Genomic DNA, 22,161 nt, shown 5'->3' with positions numbered 1-22,161 from the left:
ACAGCGCCGGGCATACCTTGCTGCAACACCCATGCTTGGAAATTTGCGGCAAATTTTATTTAACGGCGAGCGGACTAGTTAGCCGGCGTGCGCAAAATACAAGGAATGGCTAAAAATTATTTTAAGCCCGTTCCGCTTCGCAGATTGGAACACGGTATCACCAACAGCACATTGACCAGTGTTCACAGAAAGGAAGCACACAAACAAATAGTACCTTTCTCATTCTTTGACAGGGGCCACAGTCCTGATATTGAGGGTGCAGAAATTCAATTAAGATTAATTAAACACAAATGCGACGTAAAGACGAAAAATTCCTTTTTGCAGCCATTACAAAAGAAGTTAAAAATAGTGTCGCGAAGCGGAGATCTCTTGATGTTTTCTTGTTGTTTTTTAAGTTCTTCCCGCAGCCAGGGCTCTTCCTCCAAAGTGTTATGTTTGAAAGCGCTTCGGACGCGGCTGGGGCGTGGCCCCCTTTTTTTTCTGAGAAACGGCTCCGGCGTGTGTGGTGGCCCGTCGGCCGACCCGGGAGACGCGGCTCTCGAGAGGGACCATCGACGCATCTTGTATTACCGCGGCTGTGGCGTCTCCGACCCCCGTTGCGCGCCTACGCGGGCCGCTGTGTTCTTCCGACGACCTTCCCTTTTGCCCTGTTTACTTTAGTGCGTTTTGTCTAACTACTTGCTCTACGCCCGTAATTCTCCAAGCGCTCGTTTTCGAGTCGAAACCTTGTGTCTGTGTTTTTGGTCCTTTTCACTTTGGCGGGGACAGGTCTGATTGGAGCTTAGAAGCGTCTTCCTGATTGGCTGCGGGTGTGCCTAAGACTTGCTCCCGATAGTCCGCACACGCTAGGATGCGCTTTTTCCCCCAATGCGTCCCCCCAAAGCAAATATAACGCGGCCCCTCTGGCGATTGAGAGAGAGCAACACCAGGAGAGCCGATTGCTGCCGATCGTCGGGGCCAGACGCCGGGAGCCCTTCGCCCGTCAACCATGTTTCGCTAAGTACTCTTAATCTTTCGACTGTCATTCTAATTTATGTAACAAGTGTATTTATTCTAATTCGTTTGTGCTAAATGTCACCAATGTCATCCGTAAAGTAAACAAGTTAACCTTAAAACTTCTTCGACGTCTCGACTTTTTCCTTCCGATCTTCAGGCTACAGTAGCGGCAGTATGTAACCAAAATACTACGTTACAATAGATTAACCTTTTTTCAATAGACGCTACTGTGCTTTGACATCAGAGATTTTATACTTGCAGCTGGAGGTGACTGAAACTCCAGTTCGTAGTTTTCACTCCTTTCTTGAGCTTTAAAAAGACAAGCGTCCCGACCTCACAATCATCCGCATCTCACACAGCGGTCAGTAATAACACGAAAAAAAAAACGATGACGGATTAGCTTTAAGTTTAAGAAAAAGATTTACACGCGGAAGTTAAAAATTAGGTCATAGATTGATGAGCCGTAGCAGTATTCCTTTTCCGTGTGGTTAGTATCTCATCACTCAACAAGGAGGCAACCGGATACACAGCGCAAACCTCGGCATCCGCAAATTTTTGTGCTTGGCATCTGCGGTAGATAGCCTTCGCGCTCGGTCATGCATGTGGCGAGTGATCGGTTTCCCCGTAATTGAGCAACATCCGTTACGAGATTTAGATAACGTTGCGCAAATGGGGATCTCCTTTCACACTATACAAGGTAGTGCATACTACACCGGCCTCCTCTTGTTCGCCAACCTCGCTTCCGATGACGATGCCGGTGCCGGTGCGGCTGCTGGTCCCCTGCTGGGGCTGCGTCTACTATGATGACGCGTTTATGACGCGTGCGCGTGTCAAGAGCGTGCGGGCGAAGAGGGCGACGCTGCCTACGACACGCCGGTCGCCGAAGTTGGTTCGACCCTCTCCTTGAGAACAGACGCGCCAAATATGCGGAGCGGTGCAAGCGCGCCCATTAGCCAACGAGCGTCAACTTGTTGTTTGGCACCGTAAGCGTATCTCCCCGAAGGCGTAGGAAGAGAGGGGGCAAGCTCTGACGTGGCGCGCGGGGTATATATACTGCTTTCGTTATGCGTGTTTTTCTCCGGTGTGTGTAGTGGTTGACGATGCAAATATTCGCGTGCACTTCCCCCGTGGCGCTGTTGGGAAATGCGACACCCCTTGGCGTAACGAAGTCGGATCACGTGCAGCGACTGCTTGTCACGTTGCATCGCTCGGAATCTTTGGAAGGCATGATGTTTTGTTTGCCTAGGCCGGTCAAGTTATGGCTGTGCCGCTCCTTAGAATATCAGATTTGCTTTTTGTCCCTCGCACGCTCTTTCTGAATTTATTTGCCTTTTTAAAGAAGACTGCGTACAAAGCAGTGTAAGCGAGAACCATCTCAAAAAGCCCCGAAACCCTGTTTGCAAGTTATTTTTAATTCAGATATACATTTGGAACGTAGTTGGTAAGCGCATGCAGTACCTAAAAAAGAGGAACCGAAAGTACCTCAGCCAAAACTCATTTCTCTAGGATCATCAGGTAACAAATGACATCATTCGAGCGCGCAAACATCTCGAGGACTGCGATAGTCACTGGGGCGATGCCGTGAATGTTGGCCGGCTTTCTTTCAGTTGCAGCAGTAAACGCATTTGATACTCCCTTTAAAGAAACTCGCAACACGATCAAAGCATAAACTACGAGGCGTATCTGCTGCGACTAGCAGGTCACACAGTGTCGCTCTATCCTGGCCATAACTATGGCTTTTGCAGAGCTTCCAGGAATGAAGGAAATTGTGGGAGCGTTAATTACAAGTGTCGCAGGATGTCCCACCGATGTCTGAAGACAGATTGAAGGAGGACTGACACCGTGAAATAGCTAACCACGTCAGTGTGTTGCGCGAAACCCTGCTTTCCGTCCTTAACGCTTTATGTCACACTCTCCTTTAAAATAAAATTCTGCTAGTAAGATGCGCCAGAGCAATCATATTTTAAATGTTTACGTGACACTTTCTTGTTTCACACTTTCGCCGCACGCTAAGAAAAACGGCATTGCTAAAAAGCGCCAGGGCCTTCATATTTTGATGATGGACACCTTTATTATCACCTCAAAACAGTCATATTGGCAATGCACTTGTGCATAGAAGTGAATCTGACTTTACAGATATACATAGATTCTTAAGAATATATTTATTAAAAGGCCATTGGGCTCCCTCCTTTTGACATCATATCGTGCCCCTGACAAGTGCCTCTTCCCGGCATTGCATTTCTGTAGGGTAGTGAAGAAGACTCTAAAAGGGCTTTACAGTTAGAGGCACACGCGGGGCTGTACGGAAGTACCTAATTAATGTACCCAGGTCCTTCGTGCATTTATACGACCTCTTGTATTGCTCCTGGAAGAAAGGACTTCGCAACAAAGAAATCGGGTGCAGTAGTGAAAGAAGTTCGTTGTGTTTCTGTACAGATCGTAATTATGCATGAATGCACGTATCGATGTTTCTATAGACGGGTTCGTGTTCCTGCATGGCAATCGTTTTTGTGTGCATATTCACAAACCGGTTTAAGCATGCAACTTTGTATGTGCGCATCTTTTCTCACCAGCTTTCGCATAATTCCTGTGAAGAAAATAGTTTCTATGCTTACTATTCTAAATACATTTTATCGTGACTTGATTGCTGGCTAGTTGATTCACGACGCATGAAGGAATAAGTTTGCACAAAACACGAGGACGAAGAAAAGAGAGGACAAGACGAGCGCAACTTCCAACTTTATTTTGCATGAAATAGCAACACACATATATACCTCCCACCGGTGTTACCATCTTTCCTATCACCAGTTGCACCACCAGATAAGGCTTAACAAAAATCACAAGTCAAATACAACAAACAAAGGAATTCGATAAAACGGCGTAACCAAACAGTATGCACCAGATAACAGATACTACTTAGACTGTGTACGTCTTTCGCAATGAACACGTGTCCCACTTGAAATAAAAAATGAATGAATAAAATCAGAGCCAAAGGGGCATAAAACCACTAACAATAAAATGGTAACTTGATAACACGGGTGGAAGAATTGAAGTGATGAACAACACAGCTCGCGGTTCCGAGACTTATGAGAATCTAAAACGAATCAAACTTCGATACTACACAAGCTTTTTAGCATTAACACGTGTCAACCCTAAAACCAAGGACGAAAAAAGAAAAGCATAAAATCAGAGCCAAAAGGCATAAAAACGGTAAAAACAGAGAAATAACAGGGTTGGGATGGGAGAATGGAAGTGGTGACCAACACAGAGTGTGCGTTGCCAACATTTAACAAAAGCCTAAAAATGCCCAAAAATATCGAAGTTCCTTTAAACATGACGTTCTAAACATGACCTTTTAAACATGACCTTTTAAACACGACTTTATTCATTCATCTTTGATTTCAAGTGCGACACGTGTTTATTGTGGAAGACGTACACAGCCTAAGTAGTATCTGTTATCTGGTCCATGCTGTTTGGTTACACCGTTTTATCGAATTGTTTTGTTCGTTGTATTTGACTTGTTATTTTTGTTACGCCTTATCGGGTGGTGCAACTGGTGATAGGAAAGGAGGTAACAGCGGTGGGAGGTATATATGTGTGTTGCTATTTCATGCAAAATAAAGTTGGAAGTTGCGCTCGTCATGTCCTCTCTTATCTTCGTCCTCGTCTTCTGCGCAAACTTATTACTTCGTACATTTTATTGGGGCTTAAATAAAAGCATAAACTAATACGGATGATTTATTCCCGCCGTTGTCGGTTGTTTAAAACATCCTGTGACATTATCGGAGGTCCGACTACCCAAACAAATAAAAGTCAATAGAAAATAAATACCCGGACTGACGGTGTAGGAACGGCACACGTTTCGAGGACAAAACTCACTCTCGAATGTATTTTAAATGGGCCCACCTCGTGGCAATTCATGCCCTGGGATCACTGTATACGTAAAACGCTGCATGTTGCTCTTGGTGAGATAGCTCTTCAGATAGACCACGTTGGAACTCCATTGGAACCTTCGGCTGGAGTAACCGGTAGAGTTTTTACTGCCCTGTTCATGGCACAGTGCAGTTCGGCAGTCAATAAACGTCGGGAACAATGCTGCACTTTGCTTCCTGGGAGTGCGGGACTTCACTGGCGAGAATCAACCAAACTATCTTACGACGGAAATATATCAATGCTACGTTTCATTTTTAAGCAGATTACGCTTAGAAGAGTCTCGTGTCGTAGCTTGCAAACGTTCTCATTACTCTTTACTGGCCGCTCGTCGGATCGCGTCAGCGCGCCGTTTCGGAAAAGAACCGGAGGTGCCCTTCTAATGAGGTTCTTTAGGATAATCTAGATGTCGTTTGGCCCCTAAAGAGATCTATACCAATGAAGGATCACTAAGCTTGGTTCCAAATCTCCGTTATGCCTCTTACCTCCAAAAACGTCCGCTTCTACGTGGAACACCGCGGCCATTGCTGCACATACAAGAGATGACAGCGCCACCACGGCCGGGCAGCCTAATTCCGCAAGGGCTAGCATGACACTTACCTTAGCGCCAGAGGAGGCACTTCCTTTAAATTCACACGGCCTAAGCCTAATTGACCGGCGTCAATCAGACCTCCTATTCAACAGCTGCTTTCGGGAAGGCAGCCGGAAAAATAATAATAAAAAAAGCGGATGCGATAGGAAGCCCCCGTCACTTATGCGTTTCCTTTTCTTCCGAGAACAATTTGCATTTTCGCAAGAAGCGTGCCCAGCCATATCGGTTGCCCGACTTTAACGGTGTGGCCGCAGTCCGTGCTTCTGGAAAAGGTGCCTAACCCGACGTCGCCCAGAGTATGATAATGGGCTGCGCATTTCGACTTGACAGCATTTCTACACTTAGTGTCTATCTCGTGCATGCACTTGGCTCCAGCTGGTGTTGGGCGTTCTTTCGTCTTGATGCACGAGAAAATGCGCACCACTTGATGAACGATCGCGCAGCCAAGAGATGACGGGAGACATTTCCTCAACGAAATTTCTCGAAGAAACGTCTTTTGGCCAAATATATATGCAAGCGCTGGAGTTTGTAATATTGCTCCCAGATCGCGCAGAAAACGACCGTTGCTGCGCGTCGGGCCGTGCGACGTTTTGTGTTAGGGCATTCTCCATGAGCATTCTAGATCGATCAATCAATCAATCAATCAATCAATCAATCAATCAATCAATCAATCAATCAATCAATCAATCAATCAATCAATCAATCAATCAATCAATCAATCAATCAATCAATCAATCAATCAATCAATCAATCAATCAATCAATCAATCAATCAATCAATCAATCAATCAATCAAAAGGTAAATAAATAAATAAATAAATAAATAAATAAATAAATAAATAAATAAATAAATAAATAAATAAAACGCTTTTTTTATTTTTGTACCACTAATACCTTAGCAGTTTGGTGCCTTGTGAGCATTTCAAAGCTTTATTGAGGCACTGTCAGCCTGAGACAGAAAATGCGCCACCAGTGGTCTTTTTTTACGTTAAAATTAATATCCACAATAAAATTGAATGAATAGATCTAATGTACGTTTACCTCTAAAAGCGAAACACTCGTGGCTTGTATGAAATAGGCAGGATGCTTGAATGGCGGATATAGTCAACATAACCCCACTCTTTTATCTATACTGTGATGTATACGCCTGGATTGGCTCATTCCACTTTACCATGCCATGGGCGTTGTGGTCGCCGTCACCGTGGCCTATTCCAGGATATGACCTGGTATCAGGCACACCACTCTTCAGAGAAGCGGTATCTTAATTGCTGCTAACTTAAGTACGGAGTGGAGTGAACTGGTACTGTATACTAACTTTCCTCTCTCATGCGTGTGACGATCTGGTTCGTCGTGAGAGACTCTTCGGGAGAAGGAGACCGTAGAGCAGAATAACGTGTGTCGTCCTTGAGGCGCGGGATCGTGATTCCGACCCTCATTGTACAGGATGTCAGCGGTTTTAGTAGTTTGGAATGGTTTTGCCTAGATAAACTCAGTGCTTAAGAATGGTTTTTATCTTTCACCAGGGTGGACAGACAGACAGACAGACAGACAGACAGACAGACAGACAGACAGACAGACAGACAGACAGACAGACAGACAGACAGACAGACAGACAGACAGACAGACAGACAGACAGACAGACAGACAGACAGACAGACAGACAGACAGACAGACAGACAGACAGACAGACGAATTGCTGTTCCTCGTATTATTCAGGAGCAGGAATTGATGCGGCAGTGTGGGGAATGGTGCGGTGGTTTCGCATCTCAAGAGCAGAGGAGGAACGCCATTATTTAAGAGCGGGATGAATGCCACTATGATTTGCCGATTGATTGACGCTCTTCTGCAATAAAATGATGCTCAGCTTCAGGGTTACATGTAAATTTGATGTCTGAGAACCATAGTGGCCGATCCTCCGCTTGTGTTTGAAGCGCGATGCGTTGGAAAACGAACGTCCCTGTGTGTGTGCTATTAGCAAGCGGTCGCCAAAGTCGCACGCCGTTCAAAACATGATTTGGGCCTTGAGTTTATACGCCTCACTACTTGGATATGTATCTTGAGTTCATCAGTTATCAATAGGCACTGTTTTAAAAATAAAAGTATCCCTTTGACCTTATGCTTTCAACGTGTCCCCCCTTGGAAAAGTAATTTTGAGTAGATTAGTTATTGATATGTCCCATTTTCAAGACCATTACAGTCGAAGTAAAAGTGTTTGCGTGCATGGATGTGTCTTTCTTTGTCATGACCGTCATACCCCCTCAAGAAAAATAATATTTGGTCGTACCTATCGTCGAAATTATGCGTGACCTCTATGTTGTGTGCTTAAAAGCTTCACTTGCCATTTAGCTTTATCTAGTGGAATGCCTCATAATTTTATTAGACGGCTCTTCGCTTCGAACAAACTATAATAACAAGTTCTCTACTCAAGTTGTATGGATTAATTTAAGGTCTGTGGCAATACACAAATACTTCATCTAATAAACCCACACTTGGAATGGTACACAAATGACTCACACAACAGACACACGGAAGTTGCCTTGGTTAGGCTAGGGATAGTGCACACTCAAGCAACGCTCTCGTATCTGCTTACGGGACCTTCAAGGCCCCAGTGCAGAAGGTGCGGAGAGGCTCTATCCGTACTCATACTCATTCAATGCAAGGCACTCCACACCACATGACGCAAACATTTTCCTGAACTGTACAGACAACACATCCCGCTACACCCATCACACTTCTTGGCCGACCACCCAATGTTTTCTATTAAGCGAGTCTTTCAGTTTTTATCAGATGTAAAGTTTTTACAGCTTCTTCATATCATGCAAAGTCATCCTGGCCCTATACACCACCCAACTTCATGGATTTTAAGTCGCTTCACTTTGGTTTTTACTGAGACAATTGAGTATTTAATTGTACATGTGTGTAATCTTAAAATAACTTTGTCTTTGGCGCTCTTTGCACTTGTTGGCCTTGCGCCATTAAACCCAAGGCACCATCATCATGATCATCCTCATCATCATCCTCACAAATACCCAGTATACCTTGTAGACTGCCGTAACTGAAACAGCTACGCCGAAAGAGAAGACTGGCTGTTGCTGATCCCTCTAACATGCCGCCCCTACACATCTTCACGCACGCACACGAGGCATTGTATACATGCCACACATTTACGTATAAATACTTAGAGGTTAATTTGATGGAGCCTTTGATTGCACCTGCTGGTGCGACATGCACTGGTGTTTAATTGCGGTTATGCTTAACGCTTAGCGTGGCTTTTGGATCCCGCTCCTCCTCACCAACTAAACAGGGATCACGATATTGATCTTCAGTCCCTTTTAGCGTTAGTAATGGGCGGAATGCGGGACCGAAATCCACACGCAGGCGCACGCAAATCCGCCAGGTATATTTCAGAAGTCGCCCAGTATAGTTGGACACCTGTAGATGGTCTCTTCTTACTTGAATGCCTTATGTATGCCAGAAAAAAAAATTCGGGATTTAACATTGCTTCAACGCTCTACCCGAAAACCTGTCAACCATGTAATAACCCACTAGAAATTTTCCATCTTGTTAATGAATGCCCGCACTCTCCACCCCTACCTCCCCGACTGAACCCCATTCCTTCCCGTGAGCAGTGGGAGAGGTTGCTGACCAGCTGCGACCGTGAAGATAAAGCTATACTGCTCCACCGGGCGGTGACGGCGGCGCCCTCTCTGGCCCCCTGGACATAGGAGGCTGACCACGCCCACTTCCCTCACCCCTTTGCTCTATTATAAACTTTTGCTCATCATTTCACGCGCCGAAGCTACGCTTGCTATTCTGGGCGAGACGAAGGGACGGGAAGCGGTTTTATTTCGATCACCTGGTCGTAGGAAAGTCGGTGTCCTACCAGACTGTAATCAAATTCCATACAGTATAAGAAATTGAGGAAGGGATTCGATGTCAAAGTTATTTTCTCGGCCCCTCCTGAGCTTTTAAGAGTCTGCAAAAACGGTAAACCATTTCTCCATGAAAGACGAGTTTGCGACATAAAAAGAGCAGAAAGAAATTTGTTAATTGCGACGAAGGCACTGTGTACCGAATTCCACTGACATGTGGCAATGCTCATGTTCAACAAACACATAGGTTATAACAGCACGAGAACGTGACTACAAGTGCAACAGTGTCATTCGTGCATGCGGCTTTGGGCAGGACTTCGCCCGCTGTGAATTCTTATGTTAAAGCACTTATAAATCTCTTCAATTTAACGTTAAAACATCTGAATTAAGCCGGGCAAATGAAAACTGCGTGAGTGTTGACAGGAAACGTGCACTCTTGAATCTATAAGCAATCGGTGAAAATTAGTTGATAGGCGATATTAGGAGTGTTTATTTTTACATTCTTTCATTTCCTATTTTGCGCGCCTAATCTGGCACTTTACAAATACTGAATGCTCGCAAAATAAATTTTAGTTGGAAGTCGGCGCCGGTGTTCATTCCGCCTTCTTGATATTCGTCCTTTCTGCAGTTGTATGTTACTATGATTGACCAACTTGCCGAATCTACCTTCAAGAACATGGGGATCTTTAACGTGCGCCGAAATTTTGACACAGAGGTGTGTTCGTTTTTGGCTCTCATAAAAAAGAAAAGAAAGGGAGCTTCTCCCGTGATAGTACCCGAGTCCTTGGGCTCAGCAGTGCAACGCCTTAACCACAGAAACGCCACGGCGGATTTCTATGCCAGCCATGTGCACGCACGCGAAACGCTCAAGCTGCTATTTGGGTCGCATTTCTAGAAGCGGATATTGCTTCCACCGCGGTATAAACCATCCGACCAAGGCCTTCCTGCTCGTTTTGCAGCATGCTCACCGGGAACTACGTAGTTGTTCCGATAGATATATGCTGCTCATAAGTAGGTTAGTGCTATACGCCCGACGTAAATACAGCAAATCTTTATTACAAGGAAATCAATTTATTCTTCACTTCTGCCATCCGCGACCGATGGACATGGCACAGGCGTTTCGGCAGGATGAGACCAGACGACACCACTCCTGTTTCCGTCCTACTCTCCCCTGCCCCCTGTACAGTCCCGACCAACCCACTATACACCACCTTCTCCTGGACTGTGGCCGGACTCTCCGAGGAACGCCGTAGGTGTCCACGCCCTCACATCACCTCATCAAGAATGGATAACGCCTCCGAGTAACGTGAAAGAAACCTTAGTGACCGTGTGAAAATTGGCCGGGCGCACAGGCCTAGTAAGGAGGACCTAAATCAAGTGGTCCGCCGACTGGTTTATTGCCCTCCCTTTCCCCTGAACAAGGCATTCGACCTCTCCCTTCTAAATTCATTCATTCATTCATTCAGTCGAATTCTACCTTTCATTCGAAATTATTTACGAACCCAAATGAATTGCAGAGAGAAAAAATCGTCTCCACTTTTAAGAAAGTACCGCTTATAACGAAGTTAGTTGGCTGTCTTGTAAAATTCTTGATGACGAGGTTTGATTGTATTGTGGTTAGCACCCACGTGTCATATTCTGTTGTGAACACGTGTATGCTTTGCCAATGAGTAGGTGCCACTGCTCACTTGCCTCGCGATTTTTTACATCGGTTCTGGTTGCGTGCATGCATCTATGAACGCACGCATACTCGGCAAGGACACTTAAATGCTTACCCTCTATCTTTATTTCTGTGGGCATGCTTTCAAAAAGTACGTTTATTTTCAAAAATCTCCCACCTCCCATCGCGGGAACCCCTGTGTAGATGCGACGCATAGGGGTCTCGTTGAAGTTGCGCCGACCATCGCGATGGCAGGCTTGTTAGTCTCCATTGAAGACAGCGTTGGACAGCGCAGGAACGGCGCTGGAACGATGGAGCGGAGCGGCGCAGGCACCGCGTTTTATAGCGCGCATAACGGTGAGGGGACGCGCCGGCGCCAGTGCGTCTGCCCCGGCTATGACGCAACACAATCCAACACAATCCACTTTAATCCAATCCAAATCCAATCCAATCCAAGCCAAGCCAAGCCAATCCAATCCATTGGAATCCAATCCAATGCCCCTCGCGAGAGAGGGCATCGGAGAGGAGAGGGGGTGAGCGGCGGAGAGTGCAGCGGCGGAGAGAGAGAGGGAGAGGAGAATCGGGGAGGGGCGGACGCCGACGACAACGCCGACGACGCCGGATGCAGGGACAAGGTGAGGGAATGAGATGCAGTCGCATTTAATAGGGATGCGGAAATGATAGGCGGCCTAATAGTGATACTGATTATTCCACCTGGATGATACTGGTAAAATATGTTGCGTATTAAGGTTGTGTGCAAGTCAGTATAAACAACGAGTGTTTCTAAATTCTTGCTAATGTATGTTTGTAGGTATGTCGTGGGCGTGCGGTAATTATTTGGAGATTTTTACTTCTCTTTCTGCTGCCGTACCTAATTTGTGACTCTTAATTCTTGAAACTTCATGCACCGGCTATCTTCATTGCTCGGCCCATTGTTGGTAGGCTGCACCCCCAATTAAGAGTAGCGAAAATTTCGCGCTCTTGGGACTTTCGCTTCTTGTAAAGAAGTGTACGCGTTCCGACACGCCCAGGTACCGAAAGACGTTAAATTGTCATGTATTGAGGGCGGGCGTTTTTCGTATTACAATGCTCTGACAATCAGTTTTCGCAGTACCAAAAAGGCCTTAACTCACATTGCAAAAATTATTTGCTATTGTCTACTAGGTGCCGCAGCGACTAGAGATACGGTTAGCAGTTTCGAATTTTTCGGGGTGGCATCTTTTTGTAGCAACGAATAGGCGGGAAATATTAATTATAATAGGTCACAAATATGGCGAAAGCCTCAGATGCCTCAGCAAAGGGGAAAGTGGCTGACGGCGTCGTACGTGAACACGAATGGTAACGAAATGACCGCCGCTGTAAACATGAAATAAATAATGAGGAATACCCTGAATACCTGGAATGGACGTGAGGAGGAGCTTCAATTGCATGCCGTTCGGAATTCGTCCCGCACTCCCTCACAAATTGCCTTTTGAGGTACTTCTCCGTGCGACAATGGAGATGCGCTGCTCCGCAAGGGCACGAGAGGTTAGTCCGATTGTCACTTCTGGAAGAAGCGTTCACCACTCTGCTCGTCTCCCATGGCATCGCATACGTGACAGGCACTGCGTGTAGACACCAGCTCTAAGCCCTATCTTCAATTTCGCTTCTGCCAGCGACCGAAACGACCGCGGCGACGGCTTCCGTCGGCGCTGTGAAGTGCCTGAGGCGCGTGCTCGACCTTGGTAGAGCTTGGAGGTCAGATTGACGTTACCAGGCATTTCCTGGGTTTGCACCCGGAGTAATACACTTCGGTTAATAAATTAACACACATTTGGGCTCGTAAGAGTTTCAACCCGGGTCCCCAGAGCTGGATCGAAGCACGTTACCGCTGGGCTCTCTCGGCGCACTGCCGGAGGGAGGGGGAGGGGGGGGGGGCATAAATTTAATCCGGTGCGCGTCTCGGGACCGGTGAAGGTGACGGCAGTGGAGTAAAAAATGGCCGCGTATCTGCTCCTTTCGTTGCAAATGTCGACGAAATACGACAGTTCACTGGCACCCCTGCCAAGTAAACGCCGCCCTTCTCGTTCCTCCCAAGATAACACGCTAAAGGTTTGCTCAAGTTAATTTACATTTACCGCGTTCCACTGCTCCAAGTAGAGTGCCTCGATGCCAGCGCTGCCGTACTGCGGAAACGCGCGTGAATCAAGGCCCCCTACTACCACGTTTATAAAACCACGTTGCCCCACTCCACGAGCGTTCCAAACGAAACGTGGAACCTATTTAGTAGAACCTTTCGTTGCAGTTTCATTTTGATTCTTTAATGGCCGCCAAAAGCGCGGGCAAGCGACGGTTTTCTGCAGTTGATGTATTTCATTTTCTATCACAAAAACCAAGCGTCCATAATTTTTAAATAAAGGAGCACTGCAAATATCACTTATGTATTGATTTTCTGCCTCATATTTACGTAATGTCTTGTTCTTGTTGAAAAATGTTGACAAGTATGAACACTGACACCGCACTTAGACGTTTAGGTTTGGGTGTGAGTGTATAAGACTATTGCACAACTGATGTTTCACTTCGGCCCTGTGGCTGAATAGAGTCAGTCAGTCAGACAGACAGACAGACAGACAGACCAAATTTTTTGTGTTTAAGTATCCAAGAAAGACTATCGTCTTTAGAAAGGTGCACGCGGAGGAGAATTCTCACTGTGGGGAAGTTGTCGCGTGAATTGGTACCAGTTTGCCGTGTCGGAGCAATTCGCATCAAAAGACTGCTAGAAATGAAAGTGAAGAAAGGGACGCAAGCACGATGTAACATTAAAGAAGTTTGGTAACCGCTACGCCTTCGCCATCGAAACACTTGAGCAAACTTATGTACCCCAGGAATTTTTTCATTGGTTCAGAAGTGTATTTACCCACCTGCGTAGTTAGCCACGTGTTAGCTTCCGAGGGCGCGGCGGAGCTGCGGCTGACTCTTGGGGAATAGCCTCGAATGCAGGAAGCGCGTGTTTTTCGCTTCGTCTCAAGTCTCGCGTCAGGCAGGCGCCATTATTGCGGCCGCCACGCAGTCATCCCCCCCTTCGGCACGCTTTGCAATCAATGCTGTTTTTATGTCTGAAGAGCGAGGACGTGGCTATAATAACGCTGTGGTGCCACCGAGAGATGTTCATCGCCATAGTGGGGCGCAAATACGCATGCGTGTCCAGGCATGGGGGAACGTACCAGAGGTAGGGGTAGGAGGAAACGGTAAGCAGCTGCTGCCCAAAGCCGCGGTTCTTCCAGCGGCAAACCGGTACTCCTAAAGCTTGCTCCGGAGAGTAGTTTCGCGACTGGTTGAATATTTCATGTGGCCATTCATTAACAAAGTAGGGCTAAGCTCCGAGAAAAATGAGGGCGTCAGAGACAAAGACACAGTGAAGAGGGTGGTAGGAACAAGTGAGGAGGTACGAGCATGCAAATTTAAAATTAACATGCTCTAAGGAAACAAAATATGAACTAAGCAACTTTCAGAAGCACAGTATATCACGTTGCGGCTCATGCAGCGCACAATGGCAAGGATACAATGAAAGAAAAGAAGTACAAGGCCTCTGTTCTTGTGTGGTATTTAGTCTTCGAGCTGTTGGGTATACGATGCACGTCATCTAACTGCCTCAACTTTTGTCTGCTATTTCGCACTATTGTGCACTAGTTGCGAGTGAGGACAAGCCGTTAAAAATGACCTGTCTTGAGTCGCAAACCTTTTTCTGCGCCTCAGGCGTCAGGGCGCGAATAAATTGCGCGGGCAGCGTGGCTCACCACGCCAAAGCACCCGTGTGTCGCGCGCGAGCGTGCGAGTCAGGACGATGTTGATGGAGGTGAAGTCCGCCCGCGTCAAAACAGAAACATGCAAGTAGCGCTGTTTGTTCCGTGAACACGGGTGAGCGAATTTTTTCCAGCAGCAACGCACAAACGCACACCGTGGGGCACAGCCGTGTCACGATACTACCATGAACGTACCAGTCACCTGTCTCCATGCCTTTTCCATCCTAGTCACACGCCACCGATACGCCTGCCTTCTATTTCACGGAATGGAAAAAAAAAATATAGCCTGGTAATTCATCCTTTGTGATTAAAAGCGGCAAACGTGGCTTGTCCTGCGACGGCCGGGGAACGAGCAGAAAAAGCCAATGAATAGAACGAGGGTGGCTCAAGCCGAAACGGCCACCTTTAATTAGGCGTTGGCCATAGACGGACACCGCCCACATACACCGTGCACGCGCGCGGTATAAGCTGAAGCAGCGTATACGTATATCCCCTTCGCGAAATTAGGTATTTGAACAGCGACAATCCCCTCCAGCGATCGGTTCCCGCCGATGTATAGCAGGTGTTTGAGGCCTTAACGCAGATATACACGAATCCTTTCCAGCGGGCACGAATTAACGCAACTTTGTCTGCGGTACCAATAGTGGAAGCGAGGGCACAAAACAAAGTAAGGTGGCGCAGTCATAAACGCTAAGAAATCCCCGTAGGTTACCTTCACCTACGCTTCAGAATGGCCAATTGAAGTGACGAAGTGTGTAAATTCTGCGAATGACGAAGCGCAATATTAATTTGACTAAAAAAGTGCATGTGCGCTGGGACAAAACGCAAGGTGTGAATGAAATTTTCCGCTGCATTACGCACCACAGGTGCCCTTTTTCGCTCAAATTGTATGCTCGGCTACTTCAACCGTCGAATTTGCACACTAGGCCATTTCGATTGGTCACTCTGGAGCATTGTGGTGCAGACGTCTTATGGGGACTTCCTAAATGAAAAAAAAAAAAAAATCCGATTTCCTTTTCGGACAACTCCAAGGACAGTGAACTGACGCATTTTTCCCCTTCTCTGCCTATCATGAAAGCCTGAAGGGAAGGATGCGTCAGCTTACCGACCTTGGCGGTGTCTGCAAAGGAAATCGGGTTCTGGACAGGGGGAGCAGGTTGGGCAAGGGAGAGAGGTGATTAACGTATACAGGCGTAGGTTTATTTTACGCCGTCCGGAATGGGCCGGCACTGAAGTGTGGCTTTGTGATATAAGCAAATGGGATGTGTGCCATACTGTTTTGTTTGTTATCGCTGTGTTTTTTTATGTTCATTCGTTCCAAGTTAAATGCACATACAGACATTTTCCATGTTTTTGCTCTGAGTTGAAGTTCTAGCGTGTGTTTGGTCTCCTTTTTAGTTTTCTCCCTGTGTTAATGTTTAGTAGTACGATGAATTCCTTAGTAACCAAATCGCCCAACTTAAAGCTTTAGTTTTTCATCACCACAACATGTCAGTGATGGTAAGGCTATAACACTTGACATTTCCATCACAATAACTCGCTGCCGAAGGTAAGGCGAGTTATGGCGATGGGAATGTCAAGCTACCGCTGTGGGTTACCACAGTGAAAATGGTGATTCCCGTTTTCACAGCGGTAACTCGTTGCCAAAGGTAATTTTCACTTGTAATTTTCACAGCCATAAGCGCCACCGAAGGTAAGGCTATATAGATACCAATTTCACACCCATAACTTCGCGCAGAAGGTAAGGTTACACCCTTGCCATTTTCCTCGCCCCAAACTTGCCACCAAAGGAAAAGCTATACATTTGCCATAGTCACAGGCATAACAACAATCCGGAAATAAGACTACAGTTGTCACTTTCACCGCCTTAACTCGCCGCAGGAGGTGACAGTATACCCTAGACATTTTCACAGCCATAGTTCACCAACGAAGTAAAATCTGTACCCTTCTCATTTTTCACCGCTATAACTAGCCGCCTGAGCTATGGCTATTCTATTAGCTTGAGCGCCCCAGTATGCCACCGAAGGCAAGCTATACCATTGTCCTTTTCAAAACGTACCCTTACCATATTATACAAATTTCAATACCAGAACTCGCCCCCGGTAGTAAGGCTATTTATACCCCCGCCACATTAACAGCCATAAACCGTTTCTGAAGATAAGTCTATGCACCTACCAGTTTAGTTCCGAGAAATCGCCAGAGGAGATAAAGCTGTACACCTGCCATTTCCACAGCCATTACTCAACACCAAAGGCAAGTGTGTAGCCCTGCCATTATCGCGACCATGACTTTTCTCCGAAAGTAAGGCTAGGCCCTTGTCCTTTTCATCACAATAACTTGCCGCAGAATATAAGCTTATACGCTCGTCATTTTCACAGCCGCAAATCGCCGCCAAAGGTAAGGTTAAACACTTTATTTTTGCAGCCATAGCTTGCCGTAGAAGATAGGGCTATACCGTTGGTATTTTTACAGCCATTACTCGCCGCCTAAGGTGAGCCTTTACCATTTAAATTTTACAGCCCTAACACTCTACCAGTGTTGTACGTAACGGCGTTCCAAGGAACGGCGTTCCTGGAACTAGTTCCTTTTTGGAGGAACGAAGGAACGCCACCGTTCCATTAAGGATCGGTGGAACTGTAACGCTAACTCGTTAGATTTTTGAAGGAACGGCAGGAACGGCGTTCCTGCCGTTACATCGCCAGGGTTTGGCTGTTTTTGATGCCAAAGCTCGAGTAGAAAAATCACAAGTCGTCGTGTTTCTCTTCCTATAAGCTGCCCAATTTGCCCGCCCTTCAGCGGATTGTGCTTCCTCGAATTCGGTTAAAGGCAAAAAAATAACCACGCAGTGGTTCGCAGCTTAGGCTTGCTTTCATGCCGGTTGAGCTTACGTGGCGTTCGACGGGTGAACAGCGCTGCCGCAAGAATGCTTTTCACCTTTCATCGTTTGTCTTGGGTGGCCAAAATGCACGTCTGGCCGATAGAATTGTTGGCGCCGCAGGTTCCTTGTCAAACCACCCCTTCTGTATATTGTCAGGGGTAATTACAGTATTAGTGCTCGCGAGGCGCGGGTGCGTTGTTGTCGGGGCAGTTGCGCTCGCTGTGAGGTCATTCAAAGGGTCGCCGGCTCTCAAAAGAGCTGGGCGCACCGCAGTGTCTCGGGATGTTGTACTGCTCGAAGTTACAGAGTACGCGCGCAGTTCGTCACGGCGCGGTCTGTCGTCGATCTGGCGGGAATGAGCCGACGGCAGTGCAAGGTGCTTTTGTATTGCATGCGTCGTGTTGACAAAGGGCAGTAATTCTGTCACTGTAGGGCATATTTTTGTCGCGCGCCGTATGGACAATACCTGAGAGAGGCCGTCCGAAGGTCAACTTCCAGCGCTCAGAGTTGCTGTAGTTGGTCGGTTTCCAGTTAAACCTGTGTTATACTTGTGACTTGATGAATACCTGGAAGTTTGAGTGAGAGTGTTAGTGTGGATCACGTGATTGTTTGTGCACAAATATTTGGGTTTTGTTGACCTGGCCAATCATCGGCCCAGTGTGTGTTAGTTAGAACTTAGTAGGTCCTCGAGGCTTGGTTTTAGTGTAATAAAACCGAAGTGCTTGGTGTTCTTGGACAGTCAGAGCGAGAACTATAAAGTCCATTTACAGAAGCTTGAGTCCGGTTGGTTGACAGAACCAGAGCGAACGTGGAGCCCCTCGTGAGTTAGCTAGGTTTAGCCAGAGAAGACTCTGGTTTAGCTGAGATAATTTAAGCATTTCTCTGTTTTTTATGTGAACTTCGTTTATCGGGGGCGCAGGAATCGCGCGGCGCCGAGACTGACCATAAGAGAAAGAGATAGCTGGGTTTTTTTTCGTTTTGTTTGAGCAAGTAGCAAGTTGGGTCTTCGTGGGTCTACCGGACATTTGAGAATCATCGAACGCCATCTTGCCTGCTTCGGCACCAACCTGGATTCTGTCGCCTGCTGCAATGTGTTTTCTTACTCGCAAATTTGTGCTGTACGATCCGCAACGCTTCACTTTTGTAACCCCCTTAACCAAATCCTGCAAAGGGTCCTGTAAAGTATTTTAAATAAACTGTAATATTGAATCTAATGCAAGAAATTTAATTACCTTCCTGCACGTGAGTAACTTTGTATTTGCACATCTGACGCGCAGGAACCTTACTGCGTCTATTATATGTGTTGCACCTATAATAGACGAGCACCAAAAACGCAGTTAGACATGTCTGGGGTTTGTGCGGTGCTTCCTGAAAAAAAAATTTGTCAGGGAGCGTTCCTTTGGATTCTTTTTATTTCTAGATAATCTGCTGCCGGCGGTGTTCATATTCGTATAATATACGTAGTTCGATTATAGTTTTAAAATTCGAACTCTATTTTACCTATCAGACCCTATATTTTAATTTTAAAAATCGAATGTAACGTTAAAGTAACGAAACGTTCCAATTTTTGAACTGGAACTGGAACACGTTCCTTTCGAAATAAAGGAACTTGTAACGGTAACTCGTTTCAAAATTGGGAAGGAACGAGGAACGAGGTTTCGTTCCTATTTTAGAGGAACGTGTACAACACTGCACTCTACCAAGCGTAAGGCTATACACTTTTCATTTGTACGGTCGTAGCTCTCGCCTGATGGTAAGGCTATACTTTTGGCACTCACAGCCATATCTAACTGCATACGGTAAGACTATACTATCGTGTTTCGCACCCATAACTCGCCGCCGAAGGCACAGCCATTTTCGCCGCCCTTACCATGTTCATCACTGTGACTCGCCTCCAAAAGTAAGGCTATACAATCGCCATATTCACATAACGGCCGAAGAAGATGAGGCTATACCCTTGGCATTTTTAAAGTCATTACTCGCCATCGATGGTGAGGCCTTGCTTTCCTTATCATTTTCCCAGCCGTAACACGCCGCCGAAGGTAACACTATACCGTTGCCATTTTCGGCCCCTTAAGAGGGTTCAGCAGTTCGGCGCCAACTCAGATTCGCACTTTTTCGCTTCATAGATGGCATCACGTACCGCTTCCAAAAAGCTGCGTCAGGTAGTTGCAATCTAGCAGTGTAAAAACAACCAGAACACCGAAGCACGCTTCATTCCGCCGCACGAAAAGAAATATAGCTCCGATGACGGCATGCATCGGTCGTGCGATGACACGAGCGTTCCCTGATACGACCGAAGATCTTGGCCAAGAATGTCAGATATCAGTACGGAATGAATACCGGCATCACTTGGCCCAGATGTTTCTTTTTGCGTTTTTCCAAGCTGTTGTTTTTTCTGGAGAACACGAAGTCGGCGACTTGCAAAGAGGGCGAGGAGGGTGCTTCTCGTGGTGCGAATGAAAAGATACATTCATTTCCTGCGACCCCCAGATAAGGCCACTGCGTCTAAGAAGGCGACAGAAAATGTATTTAGAGGTTTTCTAAACGTTTGGTATCAATCTACGCGCACAGGTAAGAACACAAAAATACGACAGCGCGTATACACAATTCACTTTCGCGCCAGCAAAAACGGCGGCGGTTACATGGCTCCGACCGACAGAAGAGCATTGCAGCGAGCTACGGAAGCGGCAAGGGGTGCGTGTGGACCTACTGGGCTGCAGGCTTTCCTCAGCATTCGTTGTCAATCCTGCCGTTTGCGGAATAGAAGCTTGGTTCGCTGCGCTTCTGTGGAAGCCACGAAACGTGACTTCTTCAAGGAGAATTCTATCCCACTTATGCGTGTTAAATTACTGCAGCGACGATTGCGAGTGTTACACATCAAGAAAATCACACCAATGTCAGAGCAGAAACTGAAAACACATTTCTTGCGGGCGAGCAAATCACGCTGTGCGGCGCTGTGCCAGCAATAACTACAGCCTTATCAGCCCTTCTAGGTGAAGAAGGGTGCCTAAAGTTGTCACCCGCTTCGCTTGTAGCATGCAAACATATTTGTACTCTGATCAAATTTCTTCTTTAATATTTTCCGTAGTCGATATAGCATCATTTATAACATTTCTAGAATAGTGAAACAGCTTAGTTGGAATTTATTACCGCTGTATTGCTTTTGAAAAGTTTTGTACAGTGCGACATGGGATTTGAAGTAAAAGCACACGATTGTACATAGTATCGACGAGATAACATTTCGTCATAAAAAATCACCTAACAAGAAGAACTATCACTTTCCCGATCACACTATTATGCAAGCGGTTAAGCCCAATCAAAGCTATGCACATAGTGGTTCGAACGGTAGTAATTGTGGCCATTGCTGCGACGACTTGTGAGTTCTTGGACAATTCAATTTGGCTAGCTGCCAGGTATATTTTAGCATACATGAGAATCGAAACGGGAAACGGGGTGTTGCGGATTGGATCCAGCCATGGCTCTGCTTAGAACGCTCTTTTATGACCGGTTCTTCCTCTACGTAACAATGGTGATTTCTCTCTCAGCTCGTTCTTTTTGTTCTTTTCCACGAAATGTGTTTGGTGTACCAAGATGTTCTATTTAGACAGCTTTAAATCCTACGCAGTGCACTTATTTGAGGCGTTTTGTTGTACTGTTTATTTTTGTAAAGACATATAACAATTTATTGTGACCATAAATATTCCGGAACTACGAAAGCGCAATTAACAAGTGCAATGCGTAGGTCACCGCTTAGGTAAACGTTACCGTAACGCTAAAGTCATATGTTATACATTGAGCTAAATGTGACTAACGAAATTTGATTCCGGTTTACTTAAATAATCGCACGTTTTTTCTCAATGTTTCATAATACGTCCACACTGCGTAAATTGAGTAGTGTACGTACGTACGTATGTGCATACGCAGGTATGTATGTATGTATGTATGTATGTATGTATGTATGTATGTATGTATGTATGTATGTATGTATGTATGTATGTATGTATGTATGTATGTATGTATGTATGTATGTATGTGTGTGTGTATGTATGTATGTATGTATGTATGTATGTATGTATGTATGTATGTATGAATGAATGAATGAATGAATGAATGAATGAATGAATGAATGAATGAATGAATGAATGAATGATCAGCCTATCAAGGGCGTTGTCCGCGGAAGTCCAACTGCTTTTATATTGCTCTGTCCGAATAACTCATTTACGCTTAATTTCTTTATTTCATTCTTTCATAGCGCTTACGGTCTTCTGCTCTTTCTATTCTCATTTCAGGGTGGTCATTCCGTTACCACGGTGGTCCAACGGTTATCCGTTTGGGCCAAAACATGCCCTCCCTTAGTTCACTTTCAGTGGTATATCCACTCCCCCCCTCCCCCCCTCCCCCCTCCGCCCCCCCCTCCAGTAACACAGTAACCCGAGACGCTCATTCCCA

Source organism: Haemaphysalis longicornis, unplaced genomic scaffold (genome assembly GCF_048455015.1).
Source record: "Haemaphysalis longicornis isolate Haplotype H1 unplaced genomic scaffold, Haemaphysalis longicornis Haplotype H1 scaffold_3, whole genome shotgun sequence".
NCBI lineage: Eukaryota > Metazoa > Arthropoda > Arachnida > Ixodida > Ixodidae > Haemaphysalis > Haemaphysalis longicornis.
The sequence above is the reverse complement of the archived record's forward strand: the minus strand, read 5'-3'. Positions refer to the sequence as shown.